The 17,500-nt window shown below is 48.9% G+C and overlaps 1 protein-coding gene across 3 annotated transcripts in view; it reads right to left on the bottom strand.

The window, feature by feature from the left end:
- LOC125954722 (probable beta-hexosaminidase fdl) overlaps positions 1 to 17,500 on the bottom strand; it is a 29,321-nt gene that overhangs the window by 10,661 nt on the left and 1,160 nt on the right. For 2 of the 3 annotated variants that reach the window (XM_049685241.1, XM_049685242.1), the window contains exon 2: positions 15,804 to 16,016. The exons of the other annotated variant lie outside the window; for it this stretch is intronic. The gene's annotated coding sequence lies outside the window, so the exon portion shown is untranslated. The remainder of the gene's footprint in view (positions 1 to 15,803; positions 16,017 to 17,500) is intronic. 3 annotated transcript variants of the gene reach the window in all.

Below are 17,500 nucleotides of genomic sequence, written 5' to 3'. Positions count from 1 at the left end.
CTGAAAGAGGTAACAACAAGGCTTGCGCGCAACCCACGAGGGCGCGAACTCGCAAACGAACCCCCCTAAGGATCGCGAGGGAGGAGCCTGCCACAATATGGCACTCCAAATGCGTGCGTATACTCTGTCAGCCCGTGGCGTATACCGGAGTAACAATGCAGGGCTGAATGCAAACAAACCAAAAAAAAAAATGGCAAAGAAGACATACAGGTAACGTTAGAAGAGAATAGAGAGAGAAAGGGAAGCGGCCCATCCGGCACTCGCCACAAATAATGGCAACAAATGACAGACGCACACACACACAGCGCACCACAGTGTCTGTTGTAATGAGAATGAGCATCAGGCACCAAAATGCGCGGCAAGGGAGCCCTTTGGAAGCCCTCGAGGACAACACTAGAAGGTGGGAAAGATGGGGGGCGATGACGACGACGAAAAGCGGCCACAACGAATGAGCAAAATGAGAATTATGTGTGCCTGATGATGGGTGGTCCGGGGCCCCCATCCAACGTAGCGAACGAGGCGCGTGAAAACTATCAAACGGACATCCATCCACCGATCCCAATCTCCCATCCATCCTCTGTCCATCCACATCCGTTTGGCGTCGTGCGTGGTGTGAAGCAATGACACAACCTCGGAACTACCGTCGGCCAGAGTAACATGGACCGAGAATCCGAAGTACCTCGAACCATGGTCTCGTCCTTGTGTGTACGAAACGAGTGATCCACGAACGCTAAAGGACGAAATCATCGTCGCTAGAGAGAGAAAGAGAGACGGGGAGAGCGAGAGATAGTGCGTTCGGAAAAGTTCGACTACAGCTCGGGAACTCCCGGAACTACATGTCCAACAACACCGGGTTACAGCGACAGTAGCAACGTGTCCTGTCGGCTGCTGCTAGGTGGCAGGCAGACAAAGGTCGTCCCCGAAACCGGACGGACGGACAGACTACTCCGTGCCTTCGAGTTTCCCGCCACGCGATTAGTTAGTCTGCTTCCACGGTGGAGAGGCGAGTACAGGCCAGGTATGTCCAGGTGTCCAGAAAATTCGTGAGGAATTCTCGGTCTCGGATTCTTCCCGAAACGTCCAACTCCAGGATAATCCTTACGGGGAGTTCCAGTGCAATGCAAGTGCCGCAGGGAAGATACTCGGTTTGTTGTGCTCCATCTATTACCATCCCAACGGACGTCATCGTACGGAGGGGGCAGACGTTGCCTCCGACCTACGACCTTAAAACCAGTGTGACCAGCGCGCCTCAGGGAATGACTAGCCTACAGCGTGGTGGTAATGGTGGTAGTGGTAGTACAGGGAGTCGAATAAGGACCTCCCCACAGGCAATAGAGCAATCGCCTGAGGGTAGTGCGTCAGCACCTCATATCCAGTATATTCGATACAGAGTGTCCCAAGTGTGTCTGTGTGCTTATAGTGTGCTCTCTACGCTTCATTGGCTTTGGTTACTACTGGCAAACACAAGAAAAAAAAACGAAAAAAAAACTTTCTCCTTTCGCGCCGTTCATGGCCAGACCCCTAGAGCCGTCTCTCTCGCACTCTCTCTCTCTTTCGGGGGGAGGAGAAACGTTGATGCCCCCTCCCCGGTGATGGTATAAGTTGACTAACCGCTGCCGTGGCCACGCGATGTCCGATACTCGCCTGCTCGCTCGTTTGCTCGCTCGCACCACACACCAGGGAGCTACTTCAACGGAACTTCAACCCAACCCACGGTTAGCGGCGGCCTCTAAGTGGTTCATGTCCGGGAACACCTCGCTAGGTTCGGTCAGTCTTCATTAACCGGTGGCCGGTGGACGTGGTGCAGCCGTGCAACTGTGTGCCGTGGACCTAACCGTCGATTTTTGACCACCAGAACACAACAGACAACCAACCTATCAGAGACCGTCAATGGTGCGCGTTAGCGAGTGAAGTTAGTGTTCCGTGAGCCATTACTTGATAGGAGGAGGCCTCTTTGTGCTTCTTCTTCTTCTTCTTTTTCGGATATCAGGAGTCCTCCTCTGCTCTGCGCTATTGTTGCTTGCGCCCTGTTTTCGCGCCATTTACTTCCGAGACATTCCTTTAGCAGAACTACTTCGCCGATTGCCTTCGGGGTGCGACTTCTTGGCCTAGGGCTCGCGAGGCGACCTTCACACCAGCGGGAAACAGGAAGCCAGGAAAGCGGTGTGTTAATGTCCCTTTTCCATGCGGACCCGGTGAGCAGCGAGGCGTAAGACCTTCAGCATAATCTACACATAATATGCTCGCGCTACCCACCATCACCACCACCATACCACCATCATTAGCCATCGAGCCTGCCAGCAGAGCCACCACACCACGCGTCCTCTTTCCTTCCGATAAAGGACGCTGCCGGGGTTGGGGGTGGTCGATACCGTTTTCCGTTTGATTTTCCACCCGCCACCGCGCAAACCCCTTCGTCGCAGCGTCAATCCAAATGTGATTCGATTATTCAACGTTCGATCACTCCCCGTACCAACCACAGAAGCCGCCGGTGTGCTGGTGGCGTGGTATTGCGTCGTTCCTGATCCCCGTCATTCTTCAAAAGACTAATCAGCTGCGACGTGCCTAGTGGGTTGTGGGAGCACCGGAAGCCAAGGAGCAGGGAGATTTAGGGAAAAGTGCCTGCTGTACCGGTACGCCAAGTGCGCCAAGAGATTCGGTTGGGAAAGTGAACACAAAACCACAACCGCGTAGCCATCACCGTCACCGTGTTCCGTAAAATCGATGTTCCCGGTGTTCAATGCTATGAAAGGGGTTGCGCCATCCTGTAACTAGTGACAATATGGTACCGAGTGTTGATCGAACTGTTCGCGTTAGAAACCGAATAACTGTGATACCAAGTGATATCAACCAAGCGAAAGTGTACACAATAGACGATTTAAACCACGGATAGGAAGTTCATCTACTGGGGAACATACAAGCCTGTTCCTTTACTGCTTATCGATTATAACATCTACCTTAATGTGCATCGACTTGTGCAGAATAATCGAGGATCCAGGAGTTTAAGGTGCATTGAGTGTAGATTCCTAGTCCTTGGTTAGCAGTTTAAAACACGTCGGTTTAGAAGTACATTTTTGGTCTATTTGATAGACTAACAATGAACATCACCTTCAACTAAGCTATACCCTAGGGATCAAATTTCTTGGCGCAGAATCATGAAATGCAAATATCCATAAAACACTATAGAATGTACGAGCATGTGTAAGCAGCACACATACATCAACGACAACAACAATGATGCTTCTCAAGTTACCTTGTTGTCCGTCATTATAAGCTGGACCACGAAATGAATACTAAAACATTAAGTACCTTGTACCAACGCTCGTGTGACGGTCAGTTGCCTACAACTATGATTTACGTTTTGCGTGTCTCGTACGCACTCGAGCTACACGAGCCTTTGCCCAGCTCTCGCTCACGGCTTATCACTAAAGGCAGGCCACTAGCTACTTCCGAGTAGCCAGAGTGAACCTCATCATTTCCATAAGTCAAAACAAAAATGATGGATCGGAGGTGCCGGAGCGTACTTGGGGAAGCCGAGTCCCGTGTAGCAACGGTCCAACGGGTGAAGGTAGAGAAATTACTGTCTTAACTATCGAGTACCTTCATTCACCCGCTCTTCACACCGCATCGCTCCCACCGCACACCCCCAACGTTCAACCAAGTGCTCGGTGGTTTCACAACCTGCCGGAAGTCCATTTCCTAGCGCCAGGTTTTTTGACATTGATTTCCGTTGAACATTATCACGGTACCGTGATCTAACCCACCGTCTTTCGGAAGCAGGAAGGCAAGAGAGCAGGGAGGAGGTAGGAGTGGATGGTCGGAGGAACCAAGTCCTAATAACCTCGAAATGAACCGCGCGCTAGTGGTGGATGATTCATGTGAATTAAGGCGACGTAAATACGGCAACTCATGCACCATAGAAAGGGCTCACCAAGAGGCAACAACCAACGTTTGTACCTTCTTCGAGGCGAAAGTCGTGTGTATAGGTCGACATGTGGGTTCTTAAACTCAGCAATAGTTCCCTTAAATTTCACACATTAAATGAGTTTCAAATTGATAAACCATTCCTATCTCCTAGCTTTAAAAGCTCGCACTAGCGCTATAAGGCGGCACACGGGCGTGAGTTCATACTAGAGTTTGTTCTTCGTCGAGCGTCGCCAGTCAACGTCCGTTCGAATTTGCATTTTTATGGAATTTTGACCAGCTGAGAAGAGGAGAATAGTTGAGTTGTGACTAGCGCAGCATAAACTTTCCACTTTGTTTGTGCGGCTGCAGGAAAACAGCAAAAAGTGATTTAAGACACTGTGTTCTACTTCTTCTTCTCCTCCTCCTCCTCCTCCATTCAGTTCTTTCTTCTCGTGTGCAAAATGTGTTTAAAAGATGGAAAGCGAAACCTATGTCAAGCGAACAACAACGCGATTGATTAGTGAATAGTGAATAGTTGCTCCAACTCAGAGAGCGTAAACGAGTGACAATTCGCCGTCGCCGTCGCCGCCGCCGCTGCAACTCAACTCCACCCGTCGGTATGTCCTTGAAGCGATTGGCCGTGGTATCGGCCGTCGGTTCGCACAATAGCTTCAACAACCAGACCATCTCCTACATCAGCTCGTATAGTGGAGGTGCCAGCAACGTTAGCGGCTCCAGTAGTCCCGATCATCACCAGAGTGGTGGTTCGAGTATAAGGACCGTTGGTACCGGTAGCCATCATCACCACCAGGGGCTGCAAACGATGCGCCCCGGGGCGAACCTGCACGGCAATGTGAACGTCATGCTCGGCGGGTAAGTGACTATCAATCGAGTTCCCTGCCAGGAGGATCGCGTGTTGAACGTTTAAGTGATTAGCTTGCGTTACTTCTTCTTACACACCCGGCACATCTGTGTGTATGCGTTATGTTGCAGTAGCATAAACCCTGTTCCTAGTGTGACGTCAACATTTTAAAACGAAACAGATAGCGAAATGCGTGAAATGCAAACAAAAAAATCGTTTTTGACATTCAAACGATTCCAATCGAAACGAAGGTGACGAACCCGAACAACCGAAGGCGTGTCGCTGTGGGAACAGTAGAAATATTCCAGCGCCAAGCAATTTGAAACGCAATTTCGCGTTTCACAAAATGCGATTAAGCAAAAGATGTCCCTTTCGTCCTTACTAGACATCCCGGTGTTCGCGTGTGCGCTCTCTTTAAGGACTCCGCCTAGCAAATGCCGATGGTCGTCTGTAGGTGGTGGTTCACTAACTCGATTTCCATCAAAACCAAATACCATCGAGGCGTGACCACGGTGGCGGCGCACGGTGGGACGAAGCTAAAACACTACGACATTTCGTAATAAAATATCGACCCAACAACAACAGAAGAGCTGAATGGCCACCGTGCAAGCGACCCAGCGAGCGCCACGGGCCAGCGCCAGATATTAAATTAATTTATTCATTTTTAATTTCACCAATTAGGCAAATTTACATCATGAAATAGAATAGTGGGGTTGGTTCGGGGGGCTTTTGTCATCTGCCTCGCTCCTCAGAGGCGCGTTAAAGGAATCGTGGAGCACGATATGGACACGAAGAGATAGCCAGCATACAGCCGGTTAAGCGTTTCTCAATACAAGAGCACACCCATTAGTCGCTGGCCGTCGTTCTCGTCTACCTCGTCAGCGTCCATTTTCCTCCATTTTGATGTTGATTGATTCGTAGTCATTGCGTGCAGATAACAACCTACCAACCAACCTACCCGGGACACCAACCAAGTAACAATCTAAACGGTGTGTGATTGGTATCTAAATGGGTTACAACGGGGTAGAGGGTTGCGATAAGCTCGTGCACTACCTATAAGACCACACCAAAGCCACTAGCCACGGTGTTCGAGGTGGTACGCATCCTGGTGGCAGCACACAGCTGCTCTGCTTCCCCACGATAGTAAAAAACGGATGTTCGACTCCCGCCACCCGTAGAAAAAAACCCCAAAAAGTTATGACCCCAAGATGAGCTTCAGGCTCACCGTGTGTTTGTGTGAGCGTGGAAGAATAAATGCAAATTGCTCGTCGTGATTCCCACCCTCATATAATCCCCTGTGGCCTCTGGTTTCGCGGGTTAAGCGCACGTTACACATTTGCATGCTGCATACCACCGAAGCATCATATAACCCATCGTCGTCGTCATTGTCGTCGCGAACGATCGTTAGATTGTTCCGATAGGATTGTTGGGTATTTGACACTCACAAAGAGCGGCAACAGAACTGGTTGGGAGAGAAAACTTTTTGGCGAGAAAATTAACTCCGCCCAACCGAACGTCCTCCAAGAATCGATTCTACACCGTTGGTCGCTTACGGATTCAGAAAGGATATACCACCAAGGGGGGATCAATCGCATCTCGCATACTCCACTCCCATATTACACACATACAGGCGCGTGTGTGTGTGTGTGCTCGTTTACTTTGCTCATTCACCGCACGTTCCCATCATAACGAGAAGTGGCCAACAGCCAGCGCCAGTGTTGGGGGGATCATGATTCCCAGGATTGACATGTCATTCGGGGTGCACGGTCACGGTGGTGGCCATTCGGTTGGTCATGCGTTCGAGTGTGTGTGTGCGAGCGCGCGCTAATGGGGTGATAATACCGGTAAAGTGGCACGCGGACAACACACAGTAAGGCGGCCTTACTGCGATGCCGAGATTCAAAACCCGAAACGAAGTAAAGACCGAGCGCGTCTTGTGTTCAAATTCATTGCGAGAGGAGCATAAACATAAATATGGTTATGATGCGAACGGCGGAAATGAAATATTGGCTATTCAGCGATCGAATGGCCACACTGGGAACGTACGTTGTGTGGTGCCGCGTCCCCGTCCTCAATCGATTGAGAGCACGCGGTTCTCGGCTTGCTTGTCACTCTTGGTGTGTGTGTATGTGTGTATCGAGCATGGTTAGACAGATTTATTGCCTTAGTTTAGCACCAGCTGAAGCTGTTACGTGTAAGAATCGTTAAGCCACATCCATCCTGCTTATGAATCGAAAATGAATTTGAAAACATTCCCAGGAGTGTAAAACGGAAGGAGTGCATGTCACTTCATGTCCACACAGCAAGGTCCGCACTGTCACTGCAATTAGGAGAAATTATGCGACAAACATGAGGCACACCACATCCTCTTACGTTCGCTTTGAGGATGCTGTACATTTGATCCTATTTTCATCATCGTCACCAACCCTGAGGATGCTGCCTAGGGACCTGAGAATGGTGGTAACTTTCATCACTCGCTCGTCCAACAATAATAAGTGCTTCCGGTTCCTGTGGCTCCTTCGGTGTGCGGCGTGTGTTCGCTACACTAACGATGTACAACCTGCTCGAGCGAAAACCACAACCTCTGGATGTGGATGACCCAAATGACCGAAGTGAACTTAATAATTCTAATGGCAGCTCAGGAGGGACTGTTCACGCGTGCTCTGGATCCTCGGTATAAGGTGTCCATAGCATCCGCAAAAAGTCCTTTCCTGGTAATGACTTCCAGCTTTCACACAGAATTGGTGTGCCCTCGAGCGTGATGTGCCTACCTGGTATATAACATTGCCCGTCTTTGTTTTTTGCTGGTTTTAAATCAACCATTCGATTGTAGAAGCGATGCACCAGGTCGCGGTGCATTGCTGATGTGTAGCAATCCGTCGTGGCATGTTCATGCCGTCATCAATTATGCGCGTCGTTGACAAACGCGAGATGAAAGATTGACAACCGCGACGATGTGCGAGAAATACATTTAGATAATGACCTCCCGTGTGGTCTTCCCTTCGCGACTGACTCTAACCGAGGACCTTTTTATAGAGCCCTCTGCAATCTCTAGGTGCGGCTGACTTCGGTGTATCATGCTTCGCGGCGACACTACGGGCACCTTCACCCTAGAACCGACGCGTACAGAAGCGGAAGTGATTTTGTTCGCCTCAGCTTTATAATTACGCTCTCCTGACATGTAATTTAGCTAAGCACCACCGGTCCGACACATTTTTCACAGCTTCCTGCATCCTGTCCCTGCTCCCCAGGAACTGTAGCAAAAGGATTCAATGGTTTCAAATCGGTTCGGTAGCGCCGTGGTTCTTCTACTATCCTTGATTCACGATAAAGATGTCCGGCAACACATACCGTGGATTCCAACCGTGTTGGACTTCCTTCCTCTCATTGGCCTCGGTCGCGAGTTGTCCAAGCTTCGTCGCTTCGATTGCCTCCGGGTGTTTGCGCTGTGCGCTGTGTGCTTCGCTTTACATTGCAACATCCTTGACTCTCTTGTGTGTGTGTGTGTCGCCGTCTCTGTCTACCGGTGGCCTTGCACCATGGTTTGCAACCACTTTGCCGAGAGAAGGTTCTGTTTCCACAACCAAAAGGTGCAATTTAGTAAGCTAGCACACGGTACGAGATCGATCGTACACAGGCCAGCCAGGAAGAGAACGAGCGAGAAAATGAAAAAAAAAAACACAAAAAAACAAATTGGAAGTTAATCTCGGATGGAAGAAATGCTCCCTTCTCTCCTGGATCCGGAGATAATGCAGAAGAAGCATTTTCAATAGTAGCATAAATGAGTTCGGGTTGTCGAATTGTAATCAACGTTTTTCAGCTCCACATAAATCCACAATCTGAAAGGTAGTTTGAGATCGCGATCAGATTCATGTCTACAGCCCCGTTCGTTGAGTGATTGGATGCCGACAAATACATTCAAGTTTGGACCTATTCTAATTTAAAAAACAAAATACCAGAAAAGACCCACTGTCCATCAATCTGGTACTGTTCTCCACCCGAAAAAAGAACTTTCACCCAACTGAAACTTCGAATTTCCCTCCACTCTCGCGACTCGCGACAACTTTGAAGGTTTTCGCTCCAATCAATTAACCTTCCGAAGCGCCCCAGGCGAGGACGTTGGCCAGGAGCAGCGTGTGTATGATTTGGGGTGAGAGGTGTGTAGTTGACAAGATATTTTGGGTCTTTCCGCTTTTGTGTTCCACCAAAGTATTCGCTTAATCGCTTTAGACGAGAGATAGGGAGGAAGAGAGAAAGGGAGAGGAATGGTTTGCGCCTAGAAGCGTACGGGAAAACTTCAAACCGAAACCGAATTACAACAAATCGCGGGTCGCCCGGTCGAATGGTTTGGTAATGGAAGACACCATCTCGCCCGCTCCATTATTTTAGTTCCCATTTTCCTTTTTGTGTTGCCCTCTCACCGTGCCCTTCTCGCGGGAGCAACAAGTTATAAGTTCTCGCCCCCTTAGTCGCGAAGATTATTTTCTGTTTTTGTCCAGCCGCCTCTTCCTCAAGAGATACAGAAAAAAGAAACGGAAACTCCGGAATAGCTTTTCCAAAATTGAAAACCGAAACACACAAAGGTACAAAGGAAAGAATGCGAAGGAACGAAACAAAAAAAAAAATCGAAAATCCCTAGAAACTTGTTTGTCTAAGTATTCACGTTTGTTTGGCGCCATCGCCATCGAGGTGTTCCTACTGAGGTTCTGCGGCTTTAACATTCCTTCGACGCCAAGTTCAACCAAGCCGCCCCAAACCAAGTATTAGTTCCGCACTATTTCCTCCCTTCAGAAGGAGGGTGGTGTGTATGTATGTATGTGTGTGTGTATGTGAATTTTTAATCTACAACCCGTGGCCACATCTTTGACTGATGTACATACTACTCTGCTACGGCCGTACTTCGCTAAAATGTTCGTTCACTTCGTTTAAAAAGAATGCAATTCCAAAGAGCGAACCTACGGTTGATGGAAAACAACAACGCGCCTGATTCTGCTGACACTAACAGAGCAGGAAACGGAAACAACGCGATATTGTGGGATTGCGAGACCAATCCGGCACCACCGTCAGTTCATTTGTTGTCGCAATGGCAGCATAGCTCAGAGTTCTTTCTCTTTGCAGTCCCCGTTTGGCCGCATGCAGCATCTGGAGTTCTGTATTTGAATGCTAGAGTCCAGAGTCTCGAATGGGTGGATGGTCCAGGCACTGTTTGTGGTTGGTGGAATACAATAAAAACTTATTACCTGTCATAAACAGTAATGAATTTATGCCTTGGACAAGTTTCAGTTCTTTTCATGCTGATCCCACTTCAGGAGCTAGGGAGTTAGCGTATCCTCGGCTCCTGATGATGAGTGTTCCTACTGCATCCAGTTGATCATATTCCCATTAATCGCAACGATGGTGCACTCAAAGTCTACTCTAAATCAGTCGGATCATCCCGACCAAATGAAGAGGAACAGATCCATTCTATGCGTTTGCAGTTCATTATTTCTTGGAATATGCCATGTGTAGAGCGAATGTACCTTCACCTTTGCGATTGTATGAGCATCATGACAAGCACAATGTGCAGCTGCATTCTTCTCTTATACCATCGTATTCACGGTTAACCAAGGCCAGGTACTTTCCCTCCCTATTGTCACATGCGTACACAGTGAATCCCCTTTCATTAGCCCAATGTTACGCTCGGTGGCTCGTTTCTGCGGTTTTCAATTTGTTTAAAACATATTCTGCGTCAAGCAAGACCTTACAGCAAATTGTTCCATAAGAAGACTTCTGGTCGTTGAAAAGTGACATTCCAAAAGAATGGGTTTACGCCGCCAGTTCTATACATTTGGCGCTGGTTTCTGATAACGTCATTGCCGCTCGCCGCGTCCGCTAAAGTTCATTACTTCCTGCCTAGTTACGCCGTACCGCACTTTCTAATCTACTGTTTTGCATTTACTGGCGGAGCGGAGGAGTGAACCAATCGTAAGTGTTGTTACTTTTGCAACAACACTTCTTGCGAAATCGGGAGAAGCTTACCAGTCCATGACGCTGTAAATCCCGACCACGACAAAAGGCACCCCGCGTTATCGCGTCAACCCCGAGCGGCTTGAATGAAGGTCATAAAAGTGTTCAGTACATTCGCGCCTCACGATGAGAGTCTAGCTCCCCATTAAGGCCATATCATGAGCCCAATTTACTACATTGCAACGAGCGCGGGCACAAAAAAAAACCCCGAACCTTATCGGGGGGCGCGTGGATGGAACGCTTTCTTCTTCATTCTCTTTCCTTCGAGTGCGTTCTTGGTGGGATCAACGCGATGGATGCAAGGGCAGAGTACTTCAGTACCACCATCAGAAATCGAATTTATGATTTTTGGATTTACGATTCTCTTCTGCACTTTTCTTCCCCCTTCTCTCTCTCTCTCTCTCTCTCTTTCTCTCTCTCTCTCTCTCTCTCTCTCTCTCTTTTTCTCTTTCTCTTTCCAGCGCGATGTTATCCGTGGTCATCACGGTGGTTTGCTTCGTGTGCTACTGCTGCCACCGGAACATCAAGAAGCGCTCCAACTCGCTCTACCGCCAGCAATGGCTCGAGACGGAGGCCAACATGGAGATCTACAGTGTCGAGCAGGTAAACGGGGGGGATTGGTTTAGCGACCGCTTTGGCGGCAGTATCACTCTCACTCTCCGGACAAAACCGGAAGCCGTGCCAAATGTCATTAGACGAATTAGGGAGGGTTCGACGGGTGTCACTGGCCGGACGAGGATCGATATCCACTCCACCCCCAAAAAACACCCACCCAACTGCCGGGCACGTGTTGTCGAGTTAAAAATTTCATTTTCATCATTGACCACCCTTCTCCCAGTACTATTGCAAACTGGGTCACAATCGGCCAGCGAAAAAGACAGAGAAAGAGCTATTTTGGGATCCATTAAACATTTACTATCGCCCAAAAGGGCATCGCCGGGCACCATTCGTCGGTCGGATTCTTGGTTTGAAGTTCGCTTCTTCCTTCCGACATATGGTAAGACAACAGACGGTGCGGTACGGTGCGGTTTGGCTTACCCACGATGAGGCGCCACTTTCTTGTGATCAAAAGAAGTCCAAAAAGTTCGAAACCAACGAGAAGACGAGACGACGCGGGAGTACACCGCCGGGGTTCGGGATTTTGAAATCGATCGACGAAAATCGACGCTGATTACATTGGCTGGATGTTCTGGATGGTTCTGGCGTTGGTTGCTCGGCTCTTGGGCGCATAATGGTGAAAGTTTCCTGGAAACTTTCAGTGAAAATTAGTCCCTCAATCTACCGGCGGGGTCTCGTTTTGCGTCTGGAGCGTGGCTAATCCACCGAACACACATTATCACTTCAAAAAAGAAATCTTTCGGAACGAATTGATCCGAAGGCTTTGGAGCGGAGACGCTTACGCTTAATTCGCTCAAGAAAAAGGGATCATTTTTGCCATTTTTTGGTGGGAAAAGACATTACACTTAATATGTTTTGGCGAATACCTTAGTGGACAATCACTTTTCAGGAATATTAGAACTGGTTTTGAAGAAAATATATGAAAAACTAAAAGCATGGCATCAATTTTCGAGATGCCTTGATCTGCGGCATCATCTGAGGTATAAATATCAAAGTTCTTGTTTTAGATAATGAGTTTCAAACTTTCAAACGATACATTTTACAACTTTCCAATGTATAGGAATACTTTGATCTTAATAATTGTGATAATTTTCCTCTAAAAGCGAGATGTTTTAAAAAATTAAAATAAATGTATTCATAAGCCTGATCCATGCAGTGTGCAGATAAAAGATGCAATAATTTTTTACTTGCAAATGGTTCGTGGAAAAATGTTTTAAAAATTGGCAGAAAAAATATTAATATAAAAAAACAAAATAATTGTACAAAGTTCTACAATGAAAAAACAACGAAAATTTATGCAAATCTAAAAAAATAGCAGCGTTTGGACAATCCCATCGCAGCGCACATACAGGCACAACAAAAAATAATGTATTCCCGGGACACTCCCTTTGATTAAGCAAACAATCAGGAGCAACGACATTCCAGATTCATTTCCACCGCCATAAAGCAGGGACCAGGATAAACCGATTTAGCGGTTAAGCGGTTCGCAAACAACAATGCAAGCAACTTGAGCGCGCGTTCGTACGTTCAATATTCATCAACCAGCATTGACCTGCCACCTATTGGGAGAGCTTTCCCGTTTATCAGGAAATTAGGCACATTAGGTGATCCTTGATCGGCTTGATTGTCCCTCTTCCTCTCCACGATTAATCTCCCACAAACGCACGCCACAAGAATCGTAAGCTTTCTCGCGCAAGTGCTCTAGGGGTAATGAAAATGAATTGCCCTGTTTACGACGTAAGTGTCCGGGTGTATTTCATTACATCTTCTTCGCCCCTGATGTCACCTCTGATGCAGATAGGCCAAGACGACGACGACGACGACGCACTGCTGCTGATGCTGCACGCCCATGATTAAGGGTGGAGCGCGAAAATAAAAAGAGATCCCCCCTACCCCGGAGAGAGAGAGAGAGAGACAGAGAGCGAGCAAAAGTGCTGAAGAAGTTTAATTAATTTATGTGCATCAAGGGGTATGGATACACAAGGGGTGGTGGCTTGATGTCACTCCACTGTCCCCACAGAAGCAGAAGAAGGGATAATGTTGTGCTCAGGTAACATTGCAAATCGGTCCCTGCCCATACCCCCCCCTCCCTACTCTCAGTCATTAGGTGCATCCGTGGCGTGTCATGGCGTGGTGCGTCCGTTCTGTTCGTGACAATTTTAATTTAGTTAGTAGATCGCGCCGTGCAAAACCTCACCTCAGCTCCCGTTCTAAAACCGTCGACTAACGCCGGCGACGTCCTCATCTTCGTCGCCTTTACCCCTTCTTCTTCTCGTTCACAGTGCTACGATCCACCGGCGTCGTCCGGTTCGGCAAACGGTTTCTTCATGGATGGCGGTGGTGGTGGTGGGAGCAGCGGCGACTACCAGGCGCTACCGGCGGTCACCGGCACCATAAATCATGCGTCCCATCTTCATTCGTTCCCGTCCTACCATCACCACCATCATCACCATCAGTACCAGCTGATGGCACCGTCAGCGGGGGGCGGTGGCTATCCGAACGGGCCGCCCCCCTCATACGATGCCGTTGTCGCGCAGGATGAACTGTTGGCTGCTACTGCTGCTGCTGGTGGTGGTGCCAGACGAAAACGAAGCATCGTAGAAGACGTCGGGTGTTCCGGGGCGGTTGGCGAGTCGAATTGCAAGGGCAATGCCGGTTGTACCGGTAAAGAGATGCGCCTGAAGAGGCAGGTAGGCGATGGACGGCGCAGTGGTCGGTGCCCGGGAACCACCCAAGCAGCCACCGGAGCCGGAGCCGGAGACGACGAGGACGATGAAGCGGACCCTGGGCAGCCATTATGGTGCGGTGTCGTCGAGCTGGAACCGCTTTACTGTGGCGGCACAGAAGCATCCAGTGGCGGCAGTGGTCGTTGCAGCTGTAATACAGCAACGGTGGCGACGACAACGACCAGCGGGCACGATGACAACGAGGGCAGTGACAGTAGTGCTGGCCAGGTATTGCCAATTTACTACCGTAATTGTGGTTACTTTGTTGAGGGTTCCAGGCCATCTCCGCAACCCCTAGCCCTCTCGTCAGTCGGTGGTGGCTTCTGTTCGGCTACTCTACGCTATCCACCGCTGCGCACCGTCGATCGACCGGTGAAGCATCAGACGCAGCGATTGTTGCTGGTTGATTATGAAAGCAGAACGACGGTCGGACAGACCGCGGCATCATCACCACCGTCGTTGAGTGACAACTACCAACAGGGTGCGGCCGACGACGGCGATGACGGCGATACCGACCGCGTCAATCGAAACATTGTTCTCATCGATGACGGTGGCCTCGGAGGAGGAGAAGGAGGAGCAGGAGGAGGATCTGACCGACAGCGGTTGGACGCTATGAACAACAATGATGCCACCGTCACCGCGACCGGGGACAGCACTTCATCAGCTAATGAACCCGCTGCTGGCCAACGGGAAGATGATAGCAACGAAAATAATAACGTTATTATCGGAGCACCACCGCAGCGGCTAATGAGTGGCGCAAACGCAGGAAATGCAACCTCACGTGAGCCTCATGCTACGACTAATCTGATTGATATGCTCGACCCGGGCCCGGGCCCGGGCTCGGGCTCGGGCTCGGATGGTCGGGTGCAGCAGCAGCCGGATGATAGTACAACTGATGATCGTAACAATCCGGACAGCAGGAACAATGACAGCAGCGGCCAACTAGTCACTGATGATGATCAGACGAATGGCAACAACCGTGAACAACCACGAGGAGGAGATGGTCCGGGGGCAAGGCATCTACTGGACGAAAACGGCCTATTACGGCTCGATATGAGCCAAATCATCGACAACACGGGCCTTCCGACGTACGAGGCGGCCTTAAAGCTCGAGTCGAGCGGTTACGTCTAATTGGCGTGGCGATCGAGGTTCTTCACACCACCACCACCACCAGAAAAAACACCAAATCAACGAGTCAAAGGTCAACACGAAGTAGGAGGCGTGGAGGCGTTTCGAAGTTTTGTGTAGATTTTTTGGAACATGATGACGACTACCCTCCATCCCCACAGTTCCGTAGTCAGTGTGTTTTGCAGTAGTAGAATTAGAGCTGTACAACTACTGTAGATGTGCGCACCTACACCTAGTTCATTGTGACACAGACACACACACACACACACAGAAGGGCTTTAAACCTTAGCTGGTAGTGATTTGCATAAAACTTAATGTTAATGTTTTAACGAAAGGGAGGTGTCCGTGTTTTAGAATCCACCCATCCACTTTCTTCTGTGATTGTTAAGTTCGTATGAGTTTTGTAAATAAATCGGAAGCATTACTACAAAAAAAAAGCAACAACCAAACTATTAATGATCGCGTTGGCGAACAGTGGATCGGTCGGTGGTAAACGCTAATTAGATGACGGATTGTGTAGAAGAAGCAAAACGCGCTTTGGCGTTGGTAAAACTCACGTGCAATCCAAATGCAGCTGTTGCAGCTCACAACTCGAACGGCCAAGTCGCTATAAGGTGCATTACCCCACGTCCCCGGGGTGGATGATCGTGAGTAATTCTAGTGCCCCAATGGGCAGCTCACGACCACCTTATGCCGATCTCGATCGAGGGCACCACACACTGCACACTAGACTAGGCGTCCGTTGTCTGAGACAACCAAACCAAGGCCAACTGTAATTAAAATAAATTGACGAATTAATGAAAAGCAACATAAAGAAAACAAATGCGCATGGGTGTGGTTGTGACATTTACATAATTGGATCGTCTGGTAATGCTTCCCCTCCTCGACTTGGAACGAAAGATCGATTAGCTTAGAACTTGGTATGACTGCGAGTATCGTGTGTGCGTGCGCGTGTGTTTCCTGAGGTAAAACATACTTTTGGAAATTTACTAAGCCAACAGATGGCACAAATGGCAGAGTGCAATCAAACAATGGAGCTCTATCTCAGGGGGGAATGAGTGTTTGCTAACCAGCGTCATCGCAGTTTGTCCACGCTGTGAAGGTCGTTGAAGATGGCGCTACATACAGGTGCCAGTGTCTCTACCGTACTACCATCGCATACTACACCGGGGACTTTTTTCGGGCTGAATCAACACTGATAACGGTCGACATTATTGCCGTCCTCCGGTTATCGGCGATTCAAGTGTGCTGATAAGAGAGAGAGACGATGTACGATGAATTGCCACGCTTCTTAGTCGTTTCAGCTGCTCTACAGATGCGGAAATGTTCCCGCTGGTTTTGGTAAATATTTTTCCTCCTCGCATTACTAATGAGCGCTAGTAGGCTTTGAGTGGAAAATTGCCCCGAAATGGTTCCGTTTCAAATTGACAAATAAAACACACGGAACTACCTTAACGAGCCTCTAATGACGATTTAATACACCATCCCCCTCATTACCGTATGCATTCGGGGGGGCACATGGCCACAAATGTTTACCTTCGGACAACGACAAGTGGCACACTACAAACACACAACAATTCGTCAAAAACAAAAAAACTGACGAAAATCATACGGCACACGCAAGCGCATCGTGTCCGGTTACCTCTCGCCTGCCGCACCACCTCGACGATCGTTTGTCACGCGGCGTGGGGGTCAGCGAATAGCCAGTAGCGGTTCGCGACTAGCGCGTTTGGTGTGTGTGATGCAACCGGACACTTTAAATGACCAAAAGAAGGGGTGCGATACGGCGACCCCCTTGTACCTAGTAGAAGGTGCATTTCCACCCGTAGGTTAGAAGAACAATGCTGTGTAAAATGGTAAAGAATGGGCGGTAAATTAGTGTCAGGGGGTTTTGTGAGATAAATCAAAACGTGGTCCGTGAAATTATGCGGAATTTATGGTACACCCAGGCCGTCAAGGTTGAGGCTCTGGATTCAGTAAGTCGCCCGGCCTACTAAAGCTCGTTTGGTTCCTAGATTCGATAAAACACGAAAGAAACAACTATCCTAGCAAGCTGTCCTCGTTTAGAACGCGTATCAAGAACAACAACTACAGCGTCTGGTAGACCTTTCCTAACAACAGTCTGGAGAGAAAGGACCACAAAAAAGTTCGTGCCGGCCCTCGGTTGTCGTAGAGCATGTCGTAACACACGGATCAACGTAGAACAAACATGCAGGAAAACAGAGAAACCCGAGCAAACGTACCAGGCAGTAGC

The sequence above is a fragment of the Anopheles darlingi genome, chromosome 3 (assembly GCF_943734745.1).
Source record: "Anopheles darlingi chromosome 3, idAnoDarlMG_H_01, whole genome shotgun sequence".
NCBI classification, from domain to species: Eukaryota; Metazoa; Arthropoda; class Insecta; order Diptera; family Culicidae; genus Anopheles; species Anopheles darlingi.
This window is presented reverse-complemented; position numbering and strand designations above follow the sequence as displayed.